The 23,467-nt window shown below is 42.9% G+C and overlaps 1 protein-coding gene and 1 long non-coding RNA gene across 6 annotated transcripts in view; one reads left to right on the top strand and one right to left on the bottom strand.

Annotated features, from left to right (window-relative positions):
• LOC101166026 (myelin transcription factor 1-like protein) overlaps window positions 1-2,725 on the bottom strand; it is a 56,716-nt gene extending 53,991 nt beyond the window's left edge. For 3 of the 5 annotated variants that reach the window (XM_023952975.1, XM_023952974.1, XM_023952976.1), the window contains exon 1: window positions 2,416-2,724. The gene's annotated coding sequence lies outside the window, so the exon portion shown is untranslated. Of the gene's footprint in view, window positions 1-2,415 lie in introns of all 5 variants that reach the window. The other 2 variants (XM_023952977.1, XM_023952978.1) reach the window with 2 other exon arrangements.
• Window positions 621-16,574, top strand: LOC111947069. Its single transcript, XR_002872867.1, has 2 exons — window positions 621-2,421; window positions 13,770-16,574. It is a non-coding gene; the product is annotated as an uncharacterized LOC111947069 (long non-coding RNA).
• Window positions 16,575-23,467: the final 6,893 nt, after the last annotated feature.

Genomic DNA, 23,467 nt, shown 5'->3' with positions numbered 1-23,467 from the left:
CAAACTTTATTTCCTGACCAATTTTGAACAATTGTATCAATATCAGGTACAACACTTTTTACTGCTGCTTTGGTACGGCTGAGTCATGTTGCAAGGCGGTTACTGAGCAGACAACAGCTAAGAAGGTACGCTGATAAGTGTTTATCATATAGATTGTCAGGAAAACAGAGTGAGAAGCAATGTGTGTCCCGTTAAAAGTTGTTTTAAGGAGCCTGCATTCATCTGACCGAATTTCAATTAGTTGCTGTGTCTCATTGTTACCTCGTGTTTCTCCAGGCCTTTATGACGTAAACGTCATGAGGAATGTTTCCATCATTAACATCAACATCATCTGAGGAAACTCAGAGTTAACCGAGGCACAATCTGATTGGTAACCAGCAGAGACCACCTCCAAAGATGCGTCTGAGAGTGGTAACTGGTACCAGACCAGGGTCCTCTTAGGTGTATTCAGACTGAAAACTTTTTCTGGGTTATTGGGGGAATTGAAATAAACATAAACTGCACACAGATCCAGAGGTTGACTGATGCCGGTTCTATTGAGACGTAAATGTGAGGATGCAGAGGCTTTTCCTAAGGCTGCCAACAATTATGCACTAAATCAAATGTAAGAGATTAGGATTAATCAATCAATTAAATGATGGATTTACTTAGTTTTAAACTTATAAATGTTATGTGGTAAATAACAATAGAGAGACATCCAGCCATAACAAACATAAACAAAAATATGAAATCAACCAATGTGCGTAAAGCCTTTTTGTGTTCTGGTTTCTCTCCCTCTGGGTTGTTCTCTAGTCCTACAATGTTTTTTGAATTTATAAGCACTTTTCAGAAAAATCACAACCAACCAACATCATTGGAGTTGCTCTATCAACACTCTTCTTATTCCTCATTTGACCAAGTCAAGCTATATTTCCCTTTCTAATCATAAATTATTTGTGTATTTGTTTACTATTTAACTCTCAGATTTTCAGAGATACTGCTTTTATTTTGATGATTACATTTCTGACAATCTAAGAGGTTTTCATGCGGTTCATCGAAGACGTGTCTGTGTTGTGTGTCAAAATAACTCATAAGCATGAGCCGTTCAGTTAGTACATTCGTAGGCCTACAGGTTTTGCATTTGCATATCCTCTTTGCCCTCAGTATTTCCAGACAAATAAAGTTTATGAAGCCACAGCGTATGAAATGACTCCAGAACATCAAACACTGCAGAACATTTGCCTAGAAGGAGAAATTTAAGATGAAAGTTGAAGGACTAATGCAGAAAACATATTTTAACAAGACTGCAATTGAAACTGTTCCCAATACTAAGATTGTTTCTATTGATTAGTCAGGTCTCAGACATTAGCTTTGAGCTTTTTTAAAGATTAATCCACATGTAAATAAAATGGTAAAAGTATGGCCCTTGGCAAAGTTAACCAACAATGTCTTTCCAACACAGTTTCTGTGTTCAGGGGCTAATAACTTTAGAAGGTTGAAAATCAAACAAGGTCCAACTTCATCACATTAGTTTAAACACATTAAAATACAAATAAGCTTTTGAGTTTCTAAATGCATTCTTCAGAAGCTAAACATAAGATTTAAGTGAACATTTTGTTCTCTGGACTTGAGTTCAAGATAATAACTTCCCATCTCTGGTTCCAACATGGAGCTGCTGCATTCGGCTGTTCACACAGGAAAAACACAGACTTGCTAGACAAATGTTCACAGTCTTTAGTTCACTGAAATCCTGCATTTTCTTTTTTATATTAAATGAGGCACAAGGAGAATATGTTAGGGGAGGACATGACAGCCTTTGCTGTTACATTTTCTAACAATTATAACAAAATAAAAAAGACGGGATAAAAAGACGGGATAAAAACAGACTGTTCCAGCCACAGCAGGCAGACCTGATGATCCTCCTGAGAGCAGAGGAGAAGGCTGCCGGGTCACAGCCCACCACAGCCCAGAAATTCATCTCTACAGCTACTTTAGAGGAGGATCTGTGGGAAATTAGGAAGGACTCTCCAGTTTCAGTCTGAACAGCCTGACTGAGGCTCCTGCACGGCACACACGAGCTTCATGACACCCTGTTGAAACGGTCCTTGGAGGCTGAGTGTGACACCCACAGCGGTCGGTCAGAGGAACATCACACATGACGGACAATCAGCGAAGAAGCCACCGGAAGCCGCCGTCAGGTCACGCGTCTGCGCAGACAGCTGTCCGAAGTTTGATGCAATGAAATGTTGGATTCAAGACCAAAACTGCACGGAGACGCGGAGGCAGCAGACATGCGCAGCATGACAACAACACGAACACGGCAGAGGACAGTGCGCGCGAAGGCTCACGCACGCGCACTGTAAGCGAGAGAAGACATGAAGATTACCGCAGCCGCACTGTCACATGCACGGAGGAGAATGCTTAAGGAGAACGTACTGGAAGGTGATGATGGAGGCTCCGCCGTCTCCTCTTCCTCCTCTTCTTCTCCGCTCTGGAGCTCTGCAGCCCACTCCTCTCCCTCTTTGTCCCTCTCTGTCTGCCTCAAGGTCTCTCTACCACACACTCTCTCTTTTGTCGCTGTTATAATTGCTCATGCCTTCACTGGGGGGAGGGGGAGACCAGGAGGGGAGGGGGCGGGATGATGGTGATGATGAAGATGGTGCAGCAGCAAACGAAGAGGACAGCGGCTTCACCTCCTTTCCCCCGTTTTTCCTTATTTTTCAAGAACGCGCGTGGCTCCGGTTGGTGCGTCTGATGGAGAGGCAGCGGCGCGTGTGCACGTGCAGGCTCCAAAAATGGCAACCCATTTATCGACACCCCCCCCCCCCCCACGCACACACACACACACACTCCTTTTAATCAATTCAAAGTGAGCAGACAGGGGGTGTGACGCGCGCGGCTGCAGGGCAGAAAATCTTAGCAGCTTCTCTTGTTAGCGCTGCAGGTGCGTGTAGGCGCGCGTGCGCGCTGTCTTTGTTCAGATGGAGCTGCCCGTGTTGTGTGCGTTGTGTGGCTGTGTTGTGTAGCTGTGTTGCGTGCGTGTGCAGGGCCTTTCGTGATTGTATGGTTGTTACCCCGGGCGGGGGGGAGAAAACACAACACAAGTTCACCATCCCTTTAATTGTTGATTCATTCATTCACTACATTCCCTTTTAAAATGTGTTATTATAAAAATAATGTTTTCAATTTGTGAACTAAGCGTTCAGACAGAACAAAGTTGGATCTTTCATTTATAAAATGACTTGAATAAAAAATGATTTAAAAAATGTTGTAGATGCAAAGCAAACCTCAGTTCAGATAATTTCATGTTGCACTTCCTTCTAGCCACCGACACATCTGTTAGATATCTAAATAATGGCTTTATCAATGTTTACAGCTACAGATATACATTATATATACAATAGACATCAATTCATGGAGGTTTATTGCACATTGCTGTTCAGATCTCTAATGGACGACTTTCCTACAGCTAATCGTGTCGCAGTCCCATCATGCTTTGTAAACAAGCCATTTGGGTTTTCTTACCACCAGGTACAAGACGTCTGTTAGATAATTAATATACATTGTAGATGTCTACCGTACACCTCAGACAACTCCATTACGGTACTCTATTAGAGCTCTCCCAATAGGGTTCTGCTAGATATCTGCACATAGACGTCTCCTACTCGTCTACCTGTAGACATTTTTAGATGTCTACTAGAGGACAATTTTACATCCATCCATTTATCTTCAGTTCCCACTGAATCTCCTTTTGGGATCACAGGATTGCTGGTTCCAACCCAGCTACTGTTGGGCAAAGGCGAGGAACACTCAGAACAAGTCGCCAGTCTGTTGCAGCCTGTTTCTGTTCATATCTGAAAGACCATTTGAGAGCCTCAAAGTTCCACTTCCCTGTTTAGAAAAGCATTTCATTTGTTTCTGTGGTCATTAATCCATTCATTTATAAAAGGTAGCTTTCATATATTAACAATAATAGAAGCATAAAGTGTCTTTTTTTCTCTAAACATAGCAATTTGTACTTATTTACCAGTTTATGTCAAAATGAAATAAACCCAAATATGCATGAAAAATAAGGTCCTCCTGCTGCAGCAGATTTACTTGAAATAAAATAGCTAAAAAAGCCAAATCAAACACATTTCTATCATTGTGACTTTGGTGAGCCATCATCCTTTTTCTCTGTTTACTGTCAAATTTAAGCATGATAGCATCGGTGTAGAATCAACTTCTTTCTTAAACTATATACATATGATTGGATTGTTTTGATGAAGGTTTCTGTGACCTTTAACCCCTGGTAAATGTCAGTAGAACTGTTTGCCACTTATTGGAATGTGATTACTAGTTGTCTGTGAACAAGGCTGAAAAAGCTGCATGGTGGTGTAGTGGTTAGCTCTGTCACCTTACAGTGAGAAGAACCTGGTTCAAATCCCAGCAGGGATTTCTGTGTGAAGTTAGTATGTTCTTCCTCTACAGATCTGTCACACTTCAACAGATTAGCTGCCATCAGCATGTTCTCCTGTGTGTGAGTGACAAACTGGTGACCTGATTATGGTGCTGTTGTCAGAGACGTCCAGTGAACATCTACAATAGATGTATAGTATTTATCTAATAGACATCCTGTGTCCTTAGTCACAGGTGAAAATGGTCTGTCTGACAATCGGTGGAAATGTCAGATTACAACCTGATTAGTCCGTATGGCAAAAATGTTAAGGCACATTTTTTTGTATGGACATATTGCGATCAACAGCTTCTGGCAACACATAAGGGTAAGGTGAAGTAAGTGAGACACAGGCAGGTCCAACAGACTTTTCTTTTTTTGACCCCACCCAAATCCTGAGCATGGAACCTGTGGGCTGTTCACGTGGTAGCCTCATTGTGCGTCGCTGGAGTGAAACTTGGCTGTTTGAAATGAGGAAGAAGACGATCAGAGTTTAGTTAGTTAGTTAGTGTGGACGTCTTATAGGCATCCTATGGACACTTACATATCACGTGCATGCCTCGTGCATGCAGCATTGCACGGTCAGTAAGGAGCCAGTACTCACACCTTACTAACAATTGGAGGGCTGTGTAAAGGGTACTGTACAACAGCATCACCCGTCAATCGTAAATGTGGGATATACTTACAGCACGCACGACAATGGTACGTTCCATTGTTGTGAGATGGCCGAACCAGACTCAATGGGTCTGCAAGATGACCCACTTGTGCTCCTCTTAAGATGCAGCCTCTCCTGTCCATAACCCTCTAAGCCTGGACAACCCAAAAAGAGACCAGGGCTCGAGACAGAGGTCAGTCGCAAAGTCAAACCTATCCAAAACAGCGTTTATAACAAAAACTTATCACTAGAAGTGGGAAAAAGCCAAAACTAGACGCACCCTAGAAGCAGAATACAGAACTAGAATTGAATCTATTGACAGTGAGGGGCATACCACTAGAATGAAACAACTGAGAGAGTGCAACAACACTAAAGGCACTAAAGGTGGTCTCTTAAACCAAAGGTTGATATTTATAAGTGCACGCAGCTGTGTGCTCCACAGAAAACCCCAGGTGAATGGTTGGACTTCCGGGAAGAGACACAGTCAGCCTCACTGAAAACAGAGTGAGCATAAAGAAAACCCAACCAAAAAACTGAATGGGTCGCTCAGACCCCATCCAGTCGCATCAGATACGGATAGTCACCAGAACTGAAGTGAATTGAATGGTTTTCTATATTCTCTATTTTAGTTTTAATAATACTGCACTTGGTGGTAGTGGTTGCTTCACAGTAAGAAGGCCCTGGTTCAAACCCTAGCTGGGACCGTGTAGATTTTGCATGTTGTTCCTGTGCATGTGTGGGTTTTCTCCAGATTCCTTCCACAGTCTAAGGACATGCTTCATAGGTTCATTGATGATTCTAAATTACTCTTAGTTGTTATTGTGCGGTCCTGCAACAGACTGACAACCTGTTCAGAATGGATAATGCAAGGGTTACACCCGAGCTCTGATCGCTGTCCTGAGTGAACTGATGGAGGTTGAGGAGCACAGTTGCTTCGTTTGATCGTGCTGACCTAGTTAGACTCCCCCGATCTCAATAAAACATCAAGACTGAGAACAGACGCACAGGTCGTCTCCACCTGTACTTCAGCTGAAGGGTGAGGTTTGAATTGGAGCTGTGAATATGGACAATGGAAAAAGGAAAATGTTTCAGACAGCAAACAATAGCACAATCACACAATCACACAGCCACAGACAGAGAAATGACTCCACAGCCGAGGATTTGGGTACTCCACTTTGTGAGTCCTGAAAGGAACACTATTTAAAAAAAAATACACATGTTTGGATTGTACAATGATTACACACACCATCAAAGATCACAGTTTTCCTACATTTATCTTTGTTTTGTGAAGTTCTAATAATTTCTCATGTAGCAGGTGATTCTGCTTCCACATTTACATAGCAGGAAAGAATAATCTAAACTGAAACTGTATTACGTACCACACACGCACACAATCACCCATACACACATGTGTACACACACACTTATCCCTCTACTCACACCCACTGACTCACAACTGACATACGCGATCACAGACTCACACTCTCACACATCTGCTCACACACACACACACACACACAAACACTTTTTGGTCAACTTTTGATTCTTGTCACTGCATCCAGCTGGATTTGAATCAACAGACAGACTGTGAATTCTCCAGATGAATTCAGATACCCCCCCCCCCCCCCCCCACCACCACTACCTGCGGTTTGCAGTGTGTAGGTGTGCAGCAGTGTGTAATAGGCTTCTCAGTGCAGCTGCAGCCTGAAGCCTCCACTGAACTCAGTGGGAGAAAGTCAATTACAGCAGAGCTGAGCCTGGCCTGTGGGGGCTGTATGGGAAAAAGATAAGAACATGAAGAAGGCTGCTGACATGTTCTCCCCCCAGATGCATGAAGGGGCAGCACGAGCTGCACTCTGTCTTGCTACACCCATCCAGACATGGAGCCAGACTGCTGCAGAACTGCAGTGCACACACCAGTCTATCATTGATTTGTGTGAGGTTCAGTCATACTTTAACTTAGGGCTCACCATGATGACTTTAAGGCACAATCCAGTCCAGTCATAGTTTGTAATCTCTAAATAAATACACAGGAAGTGACATCTTAGTGTCCAACAAGAGCTGCAAACAAAGTCAAGATTTTTAATTGGTAGCAGTCTCCCTCACTCAGACTCAGGAGTTCACTGCAGAGCAATCCTAGTTGAAACTCTGACAGTAGATGTTGGGTGGACATGTTTCACTGACCTGGACTGCAGACCACACTAATCTCATTATGAGTTCTCCTTCAGCCAGCAGTCCACTTCATGGATGCTGATGCCAGAGGAGGAAATGGATCTCTGCATCTCTCGATCTGCCAGATCATCCCTGGGATTGTAATGAGTCCAGGAGAGGTACTTGGAATTCTTCAACACATGCACTGAGTTAGTCTTGCCTACAGTGGTGTTGTTGAGTAGGTGAGAAGCAGCCTTGTGCACCAGCTAGTTTCTTCAGCAGGACCCAGAGGAGTCACCCGGACCTTTAAAGTTCTAGTATGCCTGAATTAAAACTTGAAAAAGAAAAAAAATAAGGAGAAGGGTTATACTAAGCAAGTCATTTTTAATCATATTCATTGAAAGATTACAGAAACATACAAAAGAAAAAGTCTAGAGATTGAATTCATTTACAGGGCAACGTTCTTGCATTAAGTTGCATGAAACCACTACAAATGTGATGGTGTTGCCCACTACACAGATAGATACCCGCGTGTTCAAACATGGTGTTTGTTATAGACAAACGTGACGAGCACAGAAGTCCAAAAAACAGAACACCATTCAGGTTCAGTTCAGTTAAACTCCACTAAGTTGGGCTCTTTCTTTGGAAGAGTACATTGAAAGGTTATCTGTAATTCTGAGAAACAATGTTTTTTTTAAATAAAATCATTTAAAAAAGATGGAATTCCTGGCTTTTCACTTTAACCCTTGTGCTATCTTAGATGACCCCCCCCCCCCTTACCTTGAGGTGTTCTCCCTACCATGACAAAGGTGGATAAAGGTGGAAAGATTTCATGTAATCCATGGACACCAGTGAAGATCACAAATCATTGAAGAAAAAAGGTTCAGAGCACTGTCTAGTGGGTCTAGATGACCCAACTCCCAATGTTAAAGTGCCTAGGATAGCACAAGGGTTAACTTGAACATACAAGTATGGTTTGGTATCTAACCCAGTCAGCAAAGATGGAAAATCAACATCTAGTTTTCTTAGATCCAGCAAATGTGTCTGACATTGCATCACTTATTTTGCTAGTTTTAGAATATTTTGAAATGCCAAGCACAGCAAGTGGGTCAGTGAAAGCTTATTTACAAGACATTCAGTTATGTTTTAGTACATCTGCACATACAGACTGGAAGAAGTTGGTTTTAAAAAGGGCTAAGGCACTTAATATTAGAGATTCAAGCTGGGTTGTAGGAGGAAAAAAACTTGCGACTGACTCCCACCTATTAGATCACACACAAATGATATGACAACAGTTACCATCACTGCACTATTTACCAGAAGACTGTCAGAGAAGTTGTATTCATGTTTAAAATGCACCAGGATGAAGGTTAAGCCTCAAAGATCTAGAAGCATTGAATAATAAACGGTGTTCTGGCAGATCGGCCTGAATTGGGAAGGTTTTGGGAGGTTGTATGATGCAAGTCTGTCACAAATTGTGTCTTTAGTTTCAGATTCTTCGCTTTGATTTCTGGATTGGTTTCCGTGCAGGTTGGCTATGACTTCTCCCCGATGGATCCAGCCCCCTCATGTGGTTCATCTTGGTTCAGGCACAGCTGCCTGCACTCACTCATTAGTGGCTGTATCAATGTAACCTTTTTTTAAGTCTAAAACTACTGGGGTCCTGGGGGTCTTACTCATGAAGGAGGAAAGGATGGAGCGTTAGATTGACAGACGGATACGTAAAGCAACTGCAATAAAGTGGCTGCTCTATTGATTTGTTGTAATGAAGAGGGAACTGAGCTAAAAGGCAAAGCTCTCCAATTACTGGTCATTCTTTGTTCCTATCCTCACTTATGGTCAGGAGCTTTGGATCATGGCCAAAAGGATAAGATCCTGTATACAAGTGACTGACTTGAGTTTCGTCTGCTGGGTAGCTCCCTAATGCCTTAGTCACAACAGTCTTAACAATTGTGACTATTGTATTCTCTGACTTCATGTCAGAGAATACAATAGTTAATGGCTAAACTGAACAGATTTGGCTAAACTGGCATCCCTGCCCTTAGACCCCCCTTCTCTGTGAGGAAAAACTCCTAAAAAAACGGATTCCACAAAAAAAAGAAGAAACCTCAGGGGTGTCCACATAAAGGAGGGATCCTCCCCCAGGACAGACAGGTGATGTACCAGAACTCTTAGAGAGAAATAACTTATCTAAATCTACAACTACACTTTTAAAGGCCAGCAGACGAGCTTCATCCAGATAGAGTTGGGGGGACGGCCGGGGTGCGAGTCGAGCCGGAGACAGGATCCACAGCCAGGTGTAGGAGCAGGAGCACAGACGAGCCAGAGGCTCACATTTGATTCAAACTCAATTTTGATTTTCAAAATTACATCTGAAAACCTGTTTTTCAGTACTAATTAGCTTTATGTGATTATTATTCTATACTAGTAATTGGTTTAAATGATCCATTTTTAAATTACTGTTTGAAAGATTCTGAAATGATACTTTTCTTGCTAATATTTGTGAATTGTTAAGAATGTGCATCTTCTACATTGAAATCAGTTCAAATCAAGACTTTGATTTTAAAGCCCAGAGTTAGCAGAATAGTAGAACAAGAGTCATTTTTCCCTCTCTTTGTCTAGATGATTATGTGTTAGATGAAAGAAATCATCACTTTTTTATTGTCTGTTAATGCGAGTCTCACAGAGCTCCTATGTGTCCTACTTATTTTAAAGAATAACAGAAGAAACCCCTCTGAGCAGTAACTGCTGCTGAGGCTTGTGCTGTGAATGAAGGATCCTGAGTGAGGAGAGGAGCAGGATGAAGGTAATGCATGCAGGAACATGCAGGAGCTCCCTGGCAGACTCAGGAGAGCTTCACTCTGGCTTGTTTTAGCCAAGCGATAAAAGCTTGTAATGTTTTCATAAATGACTCCTGTTTATTATTTCCCATCAGCCTCCTTTTCTTCACAGACAAGGATGAAGCCATTATCACTTCTCGTGACTGCTGGTCTTTGCGGGAGAACCTCGGCTTCTGTCCTAACTGTGGGGATGAAGATGTTTTCTCTGGAGGAGGGATTTATGTTTGGAATTCAAGCGGTCTGCCTCTGCTGCCTCGCTGGATCTCAGTCTGCTGCAGACCTGAGCAGCATAATAAGAGTTTGTTAGCAGCTCGCAGTGCCAGTGTCCCATTTCTAGCATGCAGGAGGAAGCAGAGATTTGGAATAATACAGGGCATCCACAGATTTGTCTGTTTAATTCCAGGTTGCAGTACTTGAGCAAATGTTTTCCACTTAACCGTCTTGTGATGCTGTTTCTCTGAAGCTAATTTTGTACAATGTAATAGGTCTTTGTGTTTCAGTAGCCCTTTCCCTAAAACACATCAGACGTGCAAACATCTCTGCTCAATGGTTTAGTGGAGAAATGAATGCTTGGTTTTCTGCTGAGGCCAAATGACTGGTCTGGAAGAAATCTTTTCTGTCATGGCTTGTCAGGTGTCTGTCCCTTTGTCTCCATCTTCTGGTTGTCTCTGCCACTCCTGTCCTCTGGCCTTTACCTGCAGGTGTCTTCTCCAGGGGTGCACAAGTGCTGTATGAATCTACAATTCCTACATCCATTGATTAGGTTGTTACTTCAGGAAATAGATGGCATCATATTTGCCTTTTTTTTTAAGTCGTGAGCACTCTGTGGACCTCCAGGCCTCGAGAAGGGAGCTCTGCTGCAGCCTTTTCTCAGGTCTTGTCCAGCTGACTTTGACCTGTGTTGAGCAGACTTGTACTTTGTAATGTTCTGTGTGTTATTTTTGTGTACAGGCCCACTCTCAACAGTGGTGTCTTTTTTACTGAGTGAAGTATGAATTACAGTTGAAAGTAAAACTGTAGGGGTGAAACCACCGTTTTCTTTAGTACATGTTTGTTGGTCCTGGGAGGATAGTGTTTGGCATGTTTTCTATTTTCTTTCATTTCTGGTCAGATGTTTTCTGGGATTAGATAGGTGGGCTTGTGTTTGTTGTTTTGGCCTTGGTTCACCCTGAAGCCTTTTTGCTAAATCTCTGTTGTTTCTCTACATATCTGTTATCTCAAGTTCTTTTTTATTTATCATTAGCTAGTTACTTTTCATTCCATTTTTATTCATATAGCCCATACATACTGGTAAGTGGATAAGAACATGAAATCAGTCATACAGTTCAACAGGTAATTGCTAATCTCAACTAAACAGACTGAGCTCACCTGGCATCCCTGCCCTTAGACCCGCCTCCTTGGTCAGGAAAAACTCCTAAAAAAACTGTTAGAGTGTTTGTTGTTTTTTTCTCTGAAAAGCTGCCGTAGTTCCACTGAGGTTTTGCACAGGTTCGAGTTTGCTTTAAATCAGGGTAGGCTATATATCCAGTATGTTGAAATTGTTATACACATTATGAGTGAACATTTTTTATTTTTCAGTCCATGTAAAGACGCATCAAACTCCCATTGATGTAGTGGTGACTGTAGTGGTGACTGTGGCAGCATCCTTTGTTCCACTTGACAGATCTCACAATCTCTGCAGACCTGCTGAACGACAGTGTCCAACCTAGGCCAGCAAACATACGTGTGTGCTAGTGCCTTCATCCTGACAATCCCTGGATGTCCTTGGTGTAACTCTTTTAACACAGCTTTGTTCAGTCTGGTTGGCCCAGTGACACGAGTTCCCCACATGACACTGCTCTGCTCTGCTGAAAGTTCATTTATTTGCATTTATTTCAGGTTCTCCTCCACTTGGTACATTCATCCTTCCATGACAGAACGACGCGCTTTTGAAAGTTCAGAGTCGGTTCTTGGAGCTCTGGTTACCTGCATTGGTTACTGTAAACATGGAGATGTTCTTAATCTGTGGGCTGTCTTTCTGAAAATACGGTTTTTCCCAGAATGGTTGGTGCTTTTGATGCTTTTGAAGCGTAACTGGGCAGTAGAGTGTTGGTACTTCTGATGCCCACATGCTACAGAATGAAGTGTGCTTCTGTATCTCTGGACAGTTAATGAAGGGACTTTTACAATGATATCTATACTCATTTGATGAGTTGAAGTTATTATTTTTTAATAATTCAACAGTCATCTAATTCTTCAGCATCTTATGGTTATAACTAGCTCGTCTTCTATCTTCCTTTCCTTCCTCCTCTTTGTCATTCTCTCCCATCTCTCCCATCATCTCCCCTTCTTCCAGCCATTTTTCCTCTTCTCTCTGCTTTTATTTCCTTATAGTTCTGCACATCCTCTCTTCTCTCCACCACGTCTGTCCTCCCCGCCCCCCTCCCCCCACCCCATTCCTCACATTTTAAAACATCAGCTCTCTCAGCGTGTGTCAAGCCGCCCGCAGATTCTACCATATTCCCTTCTGCTCATTAATGAGGGTGCTGGGTCCTGGCAGTGCTGAGTTCAAACAATCAAAAACTGCAATTAGAGGAAACTCATGAGTCTGTCTGGATGAGTTGGGAAAGTGGGGCATTGTTGTTTCAGTCAAGTAAAGAGAAAGGATTTCTGTTCTCAGTTCAGGGAAAGGATCTCCAGAAAAAACCAAAGGCAGAGAAGGTGTTAGAGTTCCAGGAAGCATATGAGTTTAGTAAAAAGAGCGAGCAGCAGCAGCCTGAGCCTCCAGAAGCTGCTGCACGCTCTGGAGGGGACTGCAGCTGGGCTCCTCAGCATGCTGTGCCGCTTTGATAAATGGCACTATCACACCACAGGGTTCAGAAATCCACTCATTTCTATATGTTCAAAGCATCACATGACCACTCTCCCTGTCACCATTACATCCATGTCTGTGTGGCCTCAGGGGCAGGATGGACGAAACGCGGCTTCATCACACGGCTCAGCTTTCAGCTCCAGATTCCAGTCCTACTGTGGAATGTATTTTCTCTGGCACATCCGTACCAATTTTAATGAAAAACATTGAAACTTTTTTTCCCCATAAAAAGGTCTAAACACACTCAGACAAATGTTTGTAGACTCATCAGTGTTGCCTTATGTCTTTGTAAAATGAACAAATCACCTAATCCGGGACATGCAGTCTCCCCGGCCATCACTAGATGTATACTAATCATTGATCTGTGACATAAATCAAACACCTACAGAACTTAAATCATTTCAATCGTCTTTTGCGTCATTTCTGTTTAATTCCAGCGTAGGCTGTGAGTTGAGGCAGCACTGAGTTTAGTCTCATGCTAGATTGCACAACTCTATGGACACTGGGTTGATTAAGTGCCTTTTGCTCACTCAGTGTAGCCGACCAATGTACTGCTTTATTAAAATGTTTTTATGCATTCTTGACATTTTTATTACATGTCCTCATTTTTAATATAACAAATAATGTATTTAATGTTTGGATTGACATAAGTCACACTGAAAAGACATGAGGTGAGGCAGGCAGTAGCTCTGCCTCTATAGAGAAGGCGCTCATGAGCTCACGTTTGTCCCTCTGTGGTTGCTAATAAAGGAGTTCCTTGTCACATGTTTTGCCTAACTGGATGTAATGTTACGACCCCAGACTTCCCCTCTTCCAGGCCAGTGTATCTTTGTGAGTGTTTCCCCTTTTTGTTTGCAGGTCCTGGTTGAGCTGGAGTCTCCTCCCTGTGGGTGGACCTGACCCGTCCCACAGAGGGTATAAATCCTGCTGGGACTCTTGGCGTCACTCTCTCCCACCTGGCAGATGATGCTGCAGCCTTACCAAACCATTTACTCATTTTAGCAGATTTAGTAGGGTTAAATGTAGGTTAAAAATAAACTTTTGTTAAGCCTTATCCAGTCTCCCTCTTGTTGTCATGGCTTTTATTTGAGCCGGTCATGACAGTAACATCTCAGCTCTAAAAACTTCTTAAGATTGGACATTGGACACCAATGCTGGAGCTTAAAGCCTTCAAGCTTCAAGGTGGACTTGAAGCCAAAGTCACAGAAATTTTTGATCAGAAAGAGAAGCATATGGACTTCATTTACAAGTAAACAGTGAGCACAATCTGTGTATGTGTGTAGTTGAGTGTGTAGTTGGTATGCTGTGTATGTACATGTACACGTGTGAGTGGGAGAAAGTATCCCACAGCAGCATTCACCTCTATGTTTTCGGGAGGCACAGGCTACTAAACTGCTATACATGTTACATTCTTCCCTGGCCAATTATGAAACTGCTGTGTGTACGTTTTTTAGGTTGTGGAGCGAGTGTGATGGACAAACATGTTCTCAGGTGCATCAAAAGAAGCAGATGGAATGTGAGATGCAGACTGCCTTCATATGGAGCGGTCCAGGTAAAGCTGCCCGTTTGAACAGCTGTCAGACTGAGCTGGATCTGCAGGATCAGAGGAGATCCATCTGTTAAAAAAAACGAAAGCTGAAATGGTGAAGCTCTAAGAGGCTGGTGGCCTCTTGAGGGTAAAGAGGGAACCAGAATCCAAATGTTGGAACCATGCATGGATGTGCATGATGCTGGAAGGTAACATGAGAGATGTGATGCTTCTGCTTCTCCTTCCTGTCTGAGGATGAAAGTGTTAAACAAAGATCCTCAAAACTATTTCAGGCAAACCTACATTCCTATCAACCTACCTTACTTTATTTTGTCAATGAGCTCTGTTTGAGGTAAATATGGGATTTGTATTTGGAAATCCACTTCTAGAGGAGCCTGTCAAACACGGCGTCTGCAGGCTGAACCCAGGTGTTTCAGTTCACTTCATCCACTGGAACCTGACGACCACAGGAATGACGGTCAGTAGAGAGTTCACCTGACAGGTGAAGATCTGCATCTCTGTACAAGCTATCGTCAAAAAGCTGTACTGTTAATGTTTACAGCTTTTGAGACAGCTGACCCCCCTTTGAGCTGAGGGGGGCCTCCTCCTGCCGCAGTCTGAAGGCAGACGGCTGTCATGGAAACAGAAACCATGTGTGCATAGCTGAGCGAATGCTCACTGCCGCAGAGTTTACCTAAGTTATTCTGCAATGAAGAAGCCCTGCTCTTTCTCATTTGCACTCATATAAATCTTTTTTATTTTTTGTCATTTTTCAGGTTTACAGTAAGTTATTTAAAGTTTCACTGTCATATTTTTTGTCTAAAAAGTAGAATTTCTGACCCAGCACTTTCTTAATATTTGAACAACTAATGTTACTTCTTGAGTAGGAGCTTTTTACATTAGCACAAGTTAGCGCTGGGCATCAGGAGAAGCCTCAGCGCAGAGGCTCTGCAGTATTAATTCACACATGGAGCTGACTCTTCCCTCAAACTGCTCACCTTTAACTTTGCTGGACTTCCTGGACCTTTAAGTCCAGACCTGGTCTCCATACAGCAGTAAAAACTTTTCTTTCCTTCTTGCTACAACTTTCCTAAATGCCCCGTCTTCTGTGTCAGGAAAAAGATGTGGTCTGCACGAGGAGGTGAAGCTGCTGCCAGCTGACCTTTGCTCTTCACAAGTGTTCTCTTGCAGGCCAACCTGCCTCAGGCGAGGTCACACAGCCCCACAATTGCTGCCAGGCTGCGGTCAAGGTCAGAGATGTTTCCGGCTCATCGAGCGGCTGCAGGATGGAGACGAGAAAACAAACAAGAACCATTAATCTTCCACCAGGTTGCTATCAGCTGAAACAAGCTTTTCCTATAAACACAACCAAAAAAACACACACACACAAGCATAAATCAGTGTACAAACAAAAGAATACATTTCTTTAAAATATAAATAACTGTTATGTGGTTATGCAGTACATTACTGTTTTTTGGTAGCCTTCATACTTAAACCTTTTTATCCTTTAATGTTGTCATCAGGTTCATAATAACCAGCTGTTTGTGTTAGCAGTGTTGAGATGATGCTGGTCACTGTGAGTGTGTCTGAGGTCATATATGCACAAGCTTGTAGATTTAATATGAGAACTCATGTCAGAAACTCCCTTCGTTTATTTTTAAGAATGTTTTTTAATTTAAATATGGATCATACTTGTTCAAAAATGCTCAACAGCTCTAAAGATACTGAAGCTAACAAAGTAACTTTCTGACATAATCTTTGTTGTAGGACAATTGGGTCATGATTAGTTAGTATAGAAAGTTTGGTGACAATAGCTTCAGCATCTTTAGAGCTATTGAGCACCTTTATTAAATTCATATTTCTATCAAAATTTGAACAAAATATATAGAATAAAATAAAATAAAATAAAGATTGAATTTCTCAAAAACTATTTATTGTTGCTTGAATATGCTGACAAATCTTCATTACCAGCTCATATGAATGTAGAAATCTATTCGTTACGAGAGATTATTGATTTTTACAGAATGGCGTTTTCTCTGAGTTTGCACTTTATTGACGGTCCCTTGGCAGCTGTCTCCCTCTTGTGTCTCCATTTATAGTTCAAAGAGAACACTTTCCATTAAAAGGCAAAAAAACAAAAAAATAAAACTTTTTTCTTTTGCATCTGTAATTCCCTCTCTGTGTTCATACAAAATGATTGAGATACTTGCTGTCACATTTGAATGTTTATCAGAAGAATTATTGAGACCAGAAGTCAGAATCTGTGAAGATCTGAATAACTTTACCAAATCTTCTGAGTCCTGCACTCTGATTGGTTGACCCCTGCTCCCTACTTGTTCCATAGTCAGACAGATCAGTTTTGACACATATATCTCGCAACGAATGTGTCAAAAGTCCAAGCGCAGCTGTAGCACGCTGTGAATTGCAGCAGCAGATTTGAGCAGTTGTAATCGCCAATTTGAGGTTTGTAACTCTACATGAACACATGCAAATGGGAATTTGTCAATTGTGATTTTATTTGTCAAACTTTACAGCAGAAGAATTTTACACACAGATTCAGATTTTTGGTTCTCATTTCAAATCTACAAACTCGTCCATTTAGTCACATTTTTACCATCATGGTTCGGCTCCTGCCGCTGCAAACCCAAAAAAGAATGGGGGGGATACAAGCACTGATTTGAATAGGTCATTATTTTACGCTGTAACAATTATACTAGATCTGCTGAGACGACAAATATTACATCAAAGGTGAAATTCTGAAAACATCTGTCCATCAATACACTGTGGGTTAGGAGGAGGGATGAAGCAGACAGGGAGCAGTGTGGCAGTGTGCACGTGGGGGTGGAGATACATGCACGCTGCGGAAGTGTTTATAAGGGGAACCAGATCCTCCCCAGCCCGACCAGCGACACCGGGGGGCGGGGACCCCTACAGGGGCCCCCTCCGGCGCTGGGAGGCATAGCTGAACCCAGCATCTGGGACCCCAGGCCACAGGACAGGCGTGATTAGCCGTACCATGTGCCGGCCACCGGGCGCCGGACACCGAGACGCGGGCCAAGGACGAAGCCAGGGCCCAGAGGACCCATGAGCCGCCCACCACCCAGCCAGAGCCCTGTCTTCATAGGCCAGCCCCGGCACCCGACCCAAACAACCCAGAGATCACCGTGCAACCATAGCTCCACCCCCATCCCCACTACTCTATCGTACCCCCCCTATCATACCCCCCCCAATGCCCTCCCCACTCTGCGATGGGGAGGGAGAGCCCCAGAGGATCCCGGTGAGCCAGCCCCCAGGTCTGTCCCACCCATACACCTTGATGAGCATCCCTAGAAGAGAGAGAGTTGTCATTGGTGCAGATTTCAGTGGATATGTTGGTGCAGGAAACAGAGGTGATGAGGAGGTGATGGGCAGGTTTGGTATCCAGGAGAGGAACATAGAACAGATTATGGTTGGTTTTGAAAGACAGATAGAAATGGTTGTAGTGAGTATGTTGAGAAGAGGCACAATAAATTAACCGTCCCAATACATTTAGACAAATCTATCTATCTTCACTTAATACACTGTGCCTAAAAGAATAGATCTTTTTTTGAATTTTAAAAAAGAGGATATTTAACATTCTGTGGGTCACTGATTTTTAGACAAATCCTCCCAATTTGACAAAACAACACATGCAGACACAAGTTTGTGCAGCTTTTACGGTGTTTGATTAAAGTGAAGAACAAAATGTTTGTAATTACGTTTATAGAACACTCCCCGCTAAAAAATCTAGTAAGATTTCTGGACAACAGCGCCTCCTGCTGGATCACAGAAAACATAAGTACATTTTTGGTTTCTGTAGAAATCAATTTTAATATTTTCTTTTTAAATATTTATTTTAATATTTTCAATCAAGTCAATTAATCAAAGTTTATTTATAATAAGCCCTTCTCATACCTTGAGCAGCTCGAAGCACTTTAAATTAAAAATATAGACACCAAAATTAAAATAAAAACCCAACCCACCCTTTACCCTCCCCACTCCATCAACACATACATCCCATGACACCAAACACAATAAATATTTATGAAAGTAACATGAAAACAAACTTAAGGCTTGGCTCTGCTGTGAAGAAACAGTATTGTGGAAATCTGTCCATACCAAGAACCAGCTCGGCTTCAGGGGCATCGCCACAGTCCCCACCCAGACCAGGACAGCAATGGGGTCCACTCCACAGCTGTGAGGCTGAAAAACTGGACCCTGACTGCCCCAGCAAGGGCAGCAACCATGGCAACAACCACTGACCAAGCACCACCACAAAGGATTACAATACACTGCGGCTAAAATAATAAGAAAAATGTTCAAATTACACACACACCATGTATGTAAAAACCTAAAAAGGAAAACACCCGTACTGGTGTGCAGTCCAGGCTGGCCATGGGTGATCCTGCCCTGCCTCTTAAAGTGGGAGCAGGCGGGGGCTCAAGTCTCTCAGGTGGTGGCGTGCCTCTCATCTGGGCACCTGCGTAGGTCTGTGTGGTCGGGGCGTTGGGTCTGAACCTGGAGAGGCTTGGGGTGGGGCAGGTCCCTGCCCTGGCCTCTGCGCGCTCTCCGTTCCTCCTTCTCTGCCGTGGGTTTGCCGCGTCTAGTCCTCCGCCTCCGTCTTGGTTGTGGGGGTCCGGTGAATGTGAAGGTGGTTGTTCCCATGTCCTTGTCTGACGGGGGGGCTCTTGGATGCTTGGATCGGCCGGGTTGCTGCGCTGTCTGCCCCTGGCTCTGGGGTGGGGGGTTCCGGGCCTCCTGCCTTTGCTGGAGCATTCAGTGTGATGAAGGTTCACTCTCAGAAGCACACATTCCTTCAACCCACCTGCTTATTCACTGTAGCCCAAATATGGGCATGGGTATTGTTTTTACAGCCCTCTTCAAGAATATTGGTTATGCAAATCTTGTGTGTAGCTGACTGTGTGCATAAGTCTTGTGAGATAAATCTTCCATCACTAATGTCTGAATATTCTTCAAACCTGTAAATAGCTCTGTGCAGACTGTGTGTTACTGTGTGTTACTGTGTGTAGCTGAGTGTGTGTATCTGAGAACTAAGTCATACAATTGACTTATAATACTCTTATGTTATGACAGTGATATCGACTGCCACCCCCACATTTCCCTGATCTTCACCTCTTACCCCCCATCACTAACATCCCTCTCTCTCTCTCTCTCTTCTTTTTTTACCGTCCAACAAGGAAAACATATAAACGTGATTATTATAAATAAAGCTTAGCCTCAAACACAAACAGGGTTTATACAAATATACACTCAGTCTGTCTGTAGATCCATAAACCTCTATTGTAACAGTAAAATCTATCCAACACAAGAGGCCTTCAGCTCTGATCTGCCTGCTCAGCTGTTGGACAGGACAAATAAAAAAATAAAAGAGGCAAATCCCTGAGATAAGAAGGCCAAGACGATAAAAACACTTAATAAGGGATACTTTAAAACCAATCCGGAAAAACACAAGTAACCGATTTTTAAATGGGTGTTATGTGTTAAAGCCCCCGGGTCCTCGTAAGAACTCATGGTGCTGAGTTCTGTATAGTTGTAGGCTTGTGAACGATTTTTTGGGTAACGTAGAGAGCAGGGCATTACAATAATTTACTACTAAAACTAAAAGCATCTCTAGGCTGGCAAGAGGGATGAATGGGCAGACTCTGGCAATATTTTTGATATGATAAAATCCTGTCTTACTGACATTTTTAATATGTGGCATTAAATGTAGGTCAGTGTCAAAAAGTACACTCACACACTGAGGTGGTTCAAATTCTGGAGTTTAGGTGTCATGTTTAGGTGTTAAAACTTATATTTTGTCCTGGTTGAGCTGCAAGACGTTTGCCATCCCTGACTTTCTATCTGAGGCTGTATTCAGACTGGACACATTTGGTCAGCTCCAAGTGAATCAGAGTTCTTTTCCCCTGATAATCCGAATAAGTTTTTAGTCTGAATACACCCAAGTGGAGCCTGGACCGGGACCAAGAACCGCTCTCTGACCCATCTTTGGAGGTGGTCTCGGTTTGTTTCCGATTGCAAATGCGTTTTTGGTGCCCTTTCATACTTTGAGCCCTGCCCCTCTAAAATCCTGTGCACACCCCTGGTGTTTGGAACGGCCTGAAAGCTGCAGCTGCAGTGATGGGGAAACCCAGTGATGACTTACTTCTACAGTGTCTATTAGTCTGCCACGTCTTAAGACCTAAAAAGAATATTCACAAATAGAGCTTTTTAAAAATCCAATCACTCTGATGCGTTTCACAAGGACACATTCAGGACTTCACACATCAAACATGAACTTGTTAAACAACGATGCCAGGAGTCCAGCTGAGGAAAAATTAAAAAAAGAGAAAAGAAAACAGATTTAATTTGTTATTACTGAGAAGCACACATTTTATTTTTATTTCCAGTCTTTGTCTTTTTCTGCAGCATATTTATTTTTAAATAACTTTGACAGGATATATTTTGATATATTATACGTTATTTATTTATTCTATATTTATATTTTGTTTTCATTCATGTAAGATCAAAAAGTTCAGTTTTTAAGGTTTAAAGGTTTGGCTTTAGACTGTTCAATAAATGTTCATCCTGCTCAGCAGAGCCTAGAGCATGTCTTGGATTTTGGCCCCCTGTGCCATTGAGTTTGACACCTCAGCCATTAAACATGCGCTGAACCTTTCCTGCTTTGTTCTCTGACCGTGCTCAGAAGATGCAGGGGAGATCTTCTTCAGGGCCGAAGGCTGATGTTCCTTCGGGGTTCACTTCCCTGTTCAAACCCTCAGAGCCTCCAAAGCGGGTTAAGCCAAAAATATAAAAAAATAAAGTCTCAGTTCTTTCAAGAGGAACTTTCTTTATTACTTTTTTCCTTAACTCCAAAAACGGCGACTGACCACGCGTGTATGCGCTCCACATGCGTGTATGCGCTCCACACGCGTGTATGCGCTCCACACACGTACTCTCCCTCCTCCCTTCCTTCACCAACGGTTTCAGGTTCTGATCACAGCTGCAGAGAAAGGCGGGTGTAGATACCCCATCCATACCCGTGGCGTGTGTGAAATGAGTCAGCATCTGGGTGGCTTCACCGTTCTTTTAAGACGTTAAAACAGCCGTTAACAATAATTTGGTCTTCAAATGTCACGGTTAGGATTAGGTTAAGATGTGGTCTCAGCACGGTTTGGGTGACGTCCAAACATCAGTCCCTCCACCACCTTCCCAGCCAGTGGCGGTTCTACCCTGAATTACTCCCCGGGCGAGACCCTCCTCTGCCCCCCCCCAATAGAGTCACTTTGTCCATTTATTGTAACTGAAAATACAAAAATATTTAATCAAACACAAATAATCTGAAATAAATATTATAAACTACAAATCACACTAATAATACACTAGAATAAATGTAACTGCAGCACTAAGAACAGAAAACACTAACTAAAACCTAACCTTTGTGGCCTTCCTGATGCAAGCTTGTCAATAACGTCATCATATGAAATCTGCTCCCCCCCTGAATGATTGATACTAACAACAGCAGGTTAGTGAGTTGCTCCTGAGACATTGGTGATCTCAGGTATGACTTGATCAACTGGACTTTTGAAAAGCTAACAGCAGCAGCAGCAGCAGCAGCAGCAGCAGCAACAGCAGCAGCAACAGCAGCAGCAGCAGCAGCAGCAGCAGCAGCAGCAGCAGCAGCAGCAGCAGCAGCAGCAGCAGCAGCAGCATGCTACCATCACAGCTTATTTAACATTATGAACTAATATACAACAATAAAACACAACAAAAACTTTGTGATACAGCAGAGCAGACAGACACACGAATCATAACTAATGTTACAAGTTAAGGCAGAGCAAACATTTAAGAATAAATATCTTAAAAATGACGTTATTTACAATATTTGGGCCTACTTCAGTTTTGATCATGATAGACCAAACAAGAGATTTTTCCTCTGCAACGTTGTTGATGTTGGAGGGCAGATAGCATTCGAATTTAGAAAACGTGCATCTAGCTATGCGATAATACCCTTTTCTTTGTCTCTTTTCTCCTCTTCTTCTCTTTTCTTTCTAAATTGGGCACCAGCTTTGACCTTTTTTCTCCATATTTCAGATGTTTTTGCATTTAGCATAAATGTCCTGACATAGGTATCAAGTCTGTCGACTAAACCAACTGTCATCTAAGTGAAGAATTTTTTTTGTTTTCCCATTTTTTATTTGGGCATTTCACACAAAAATAACCAAAAAAAGCATGATTTTTTATACCTATTTTATACCCCCCCGTTCGTCAAACATTTCCTGCAGGAGCGCGTGCAGCTGCACCCAGGGGCGCCAATTCGCTACATGGCGGCGCAATTTTTATTTTTACTTTTTCATCAAGCACTGAGCCGCGGCCCGCGACCGTTGCCCCTCTGGAAGAAGATCCAGCCAGGTTTGCGCATGCGTTTTGCGCTCCGTGCTCACCTCAGCCTGCACCCTTCACCCCGCGCCCCCTCCCTTCTCCTTCTTCACCCCGCGCCCCCTCCCTTCTCCTTCTCACACACATTTGCGTCTACTTCTCAAAGACAGGAGGGAGCGCAGCTGCGGGGCGGGGGCGCCGCCAGGTTTCAGGCTGTTACAAACTCTGTGATATAAGTAAACCAATAGTGATGCATAAAGTATTTTACAAGAGCTGAGCCGCTGGCGCCGCCCCTCCGTCATTTTTCCGCCCCGGGCGATCGCCCGTATGGCCCGTGCCTAAAACCGCTACTGTTCCCAGCCTTGTCCCACCAGGTGACCCTCGCCCCCCTGAGATTTGTCTGTTTGTTTGAGAACCACTGTGTTAAAACAAGAGTATTGTGCAGATGAAATAGTTGCAGGAGATCAATACTCTGTGTACTAAAAAAACCCTGAAGAGATAATAAAGAATGCATAAATGTGTGAATTTTGTTGCTATTTTCAGCTCCATGACCTTTAATTCTAACTATGATGAGAGATGTTTCAGCATTTCTCCCTGTATCTTTGACTTGCAGTTAAGAATGACTTCCACACCC

The sequence above is a fragment of the Oryzias latipes genome, chromosome 24 (genome assembly GCF_002234675.1).
Source record: "Oryzias latipes chromosome 24, ASM223467v1".
Classification (NCBI taxonomy): Eukaryota; Metazoa; Chordata; class Actinopteri; order Beloniformes; family Adrianichthyidae; genus Oryzias; species Oryzias latipes.
Note: the sequence above shows the minus strand (reverse complement) of the source record. Positions and strands in the feature narration are given on the sequence as shown.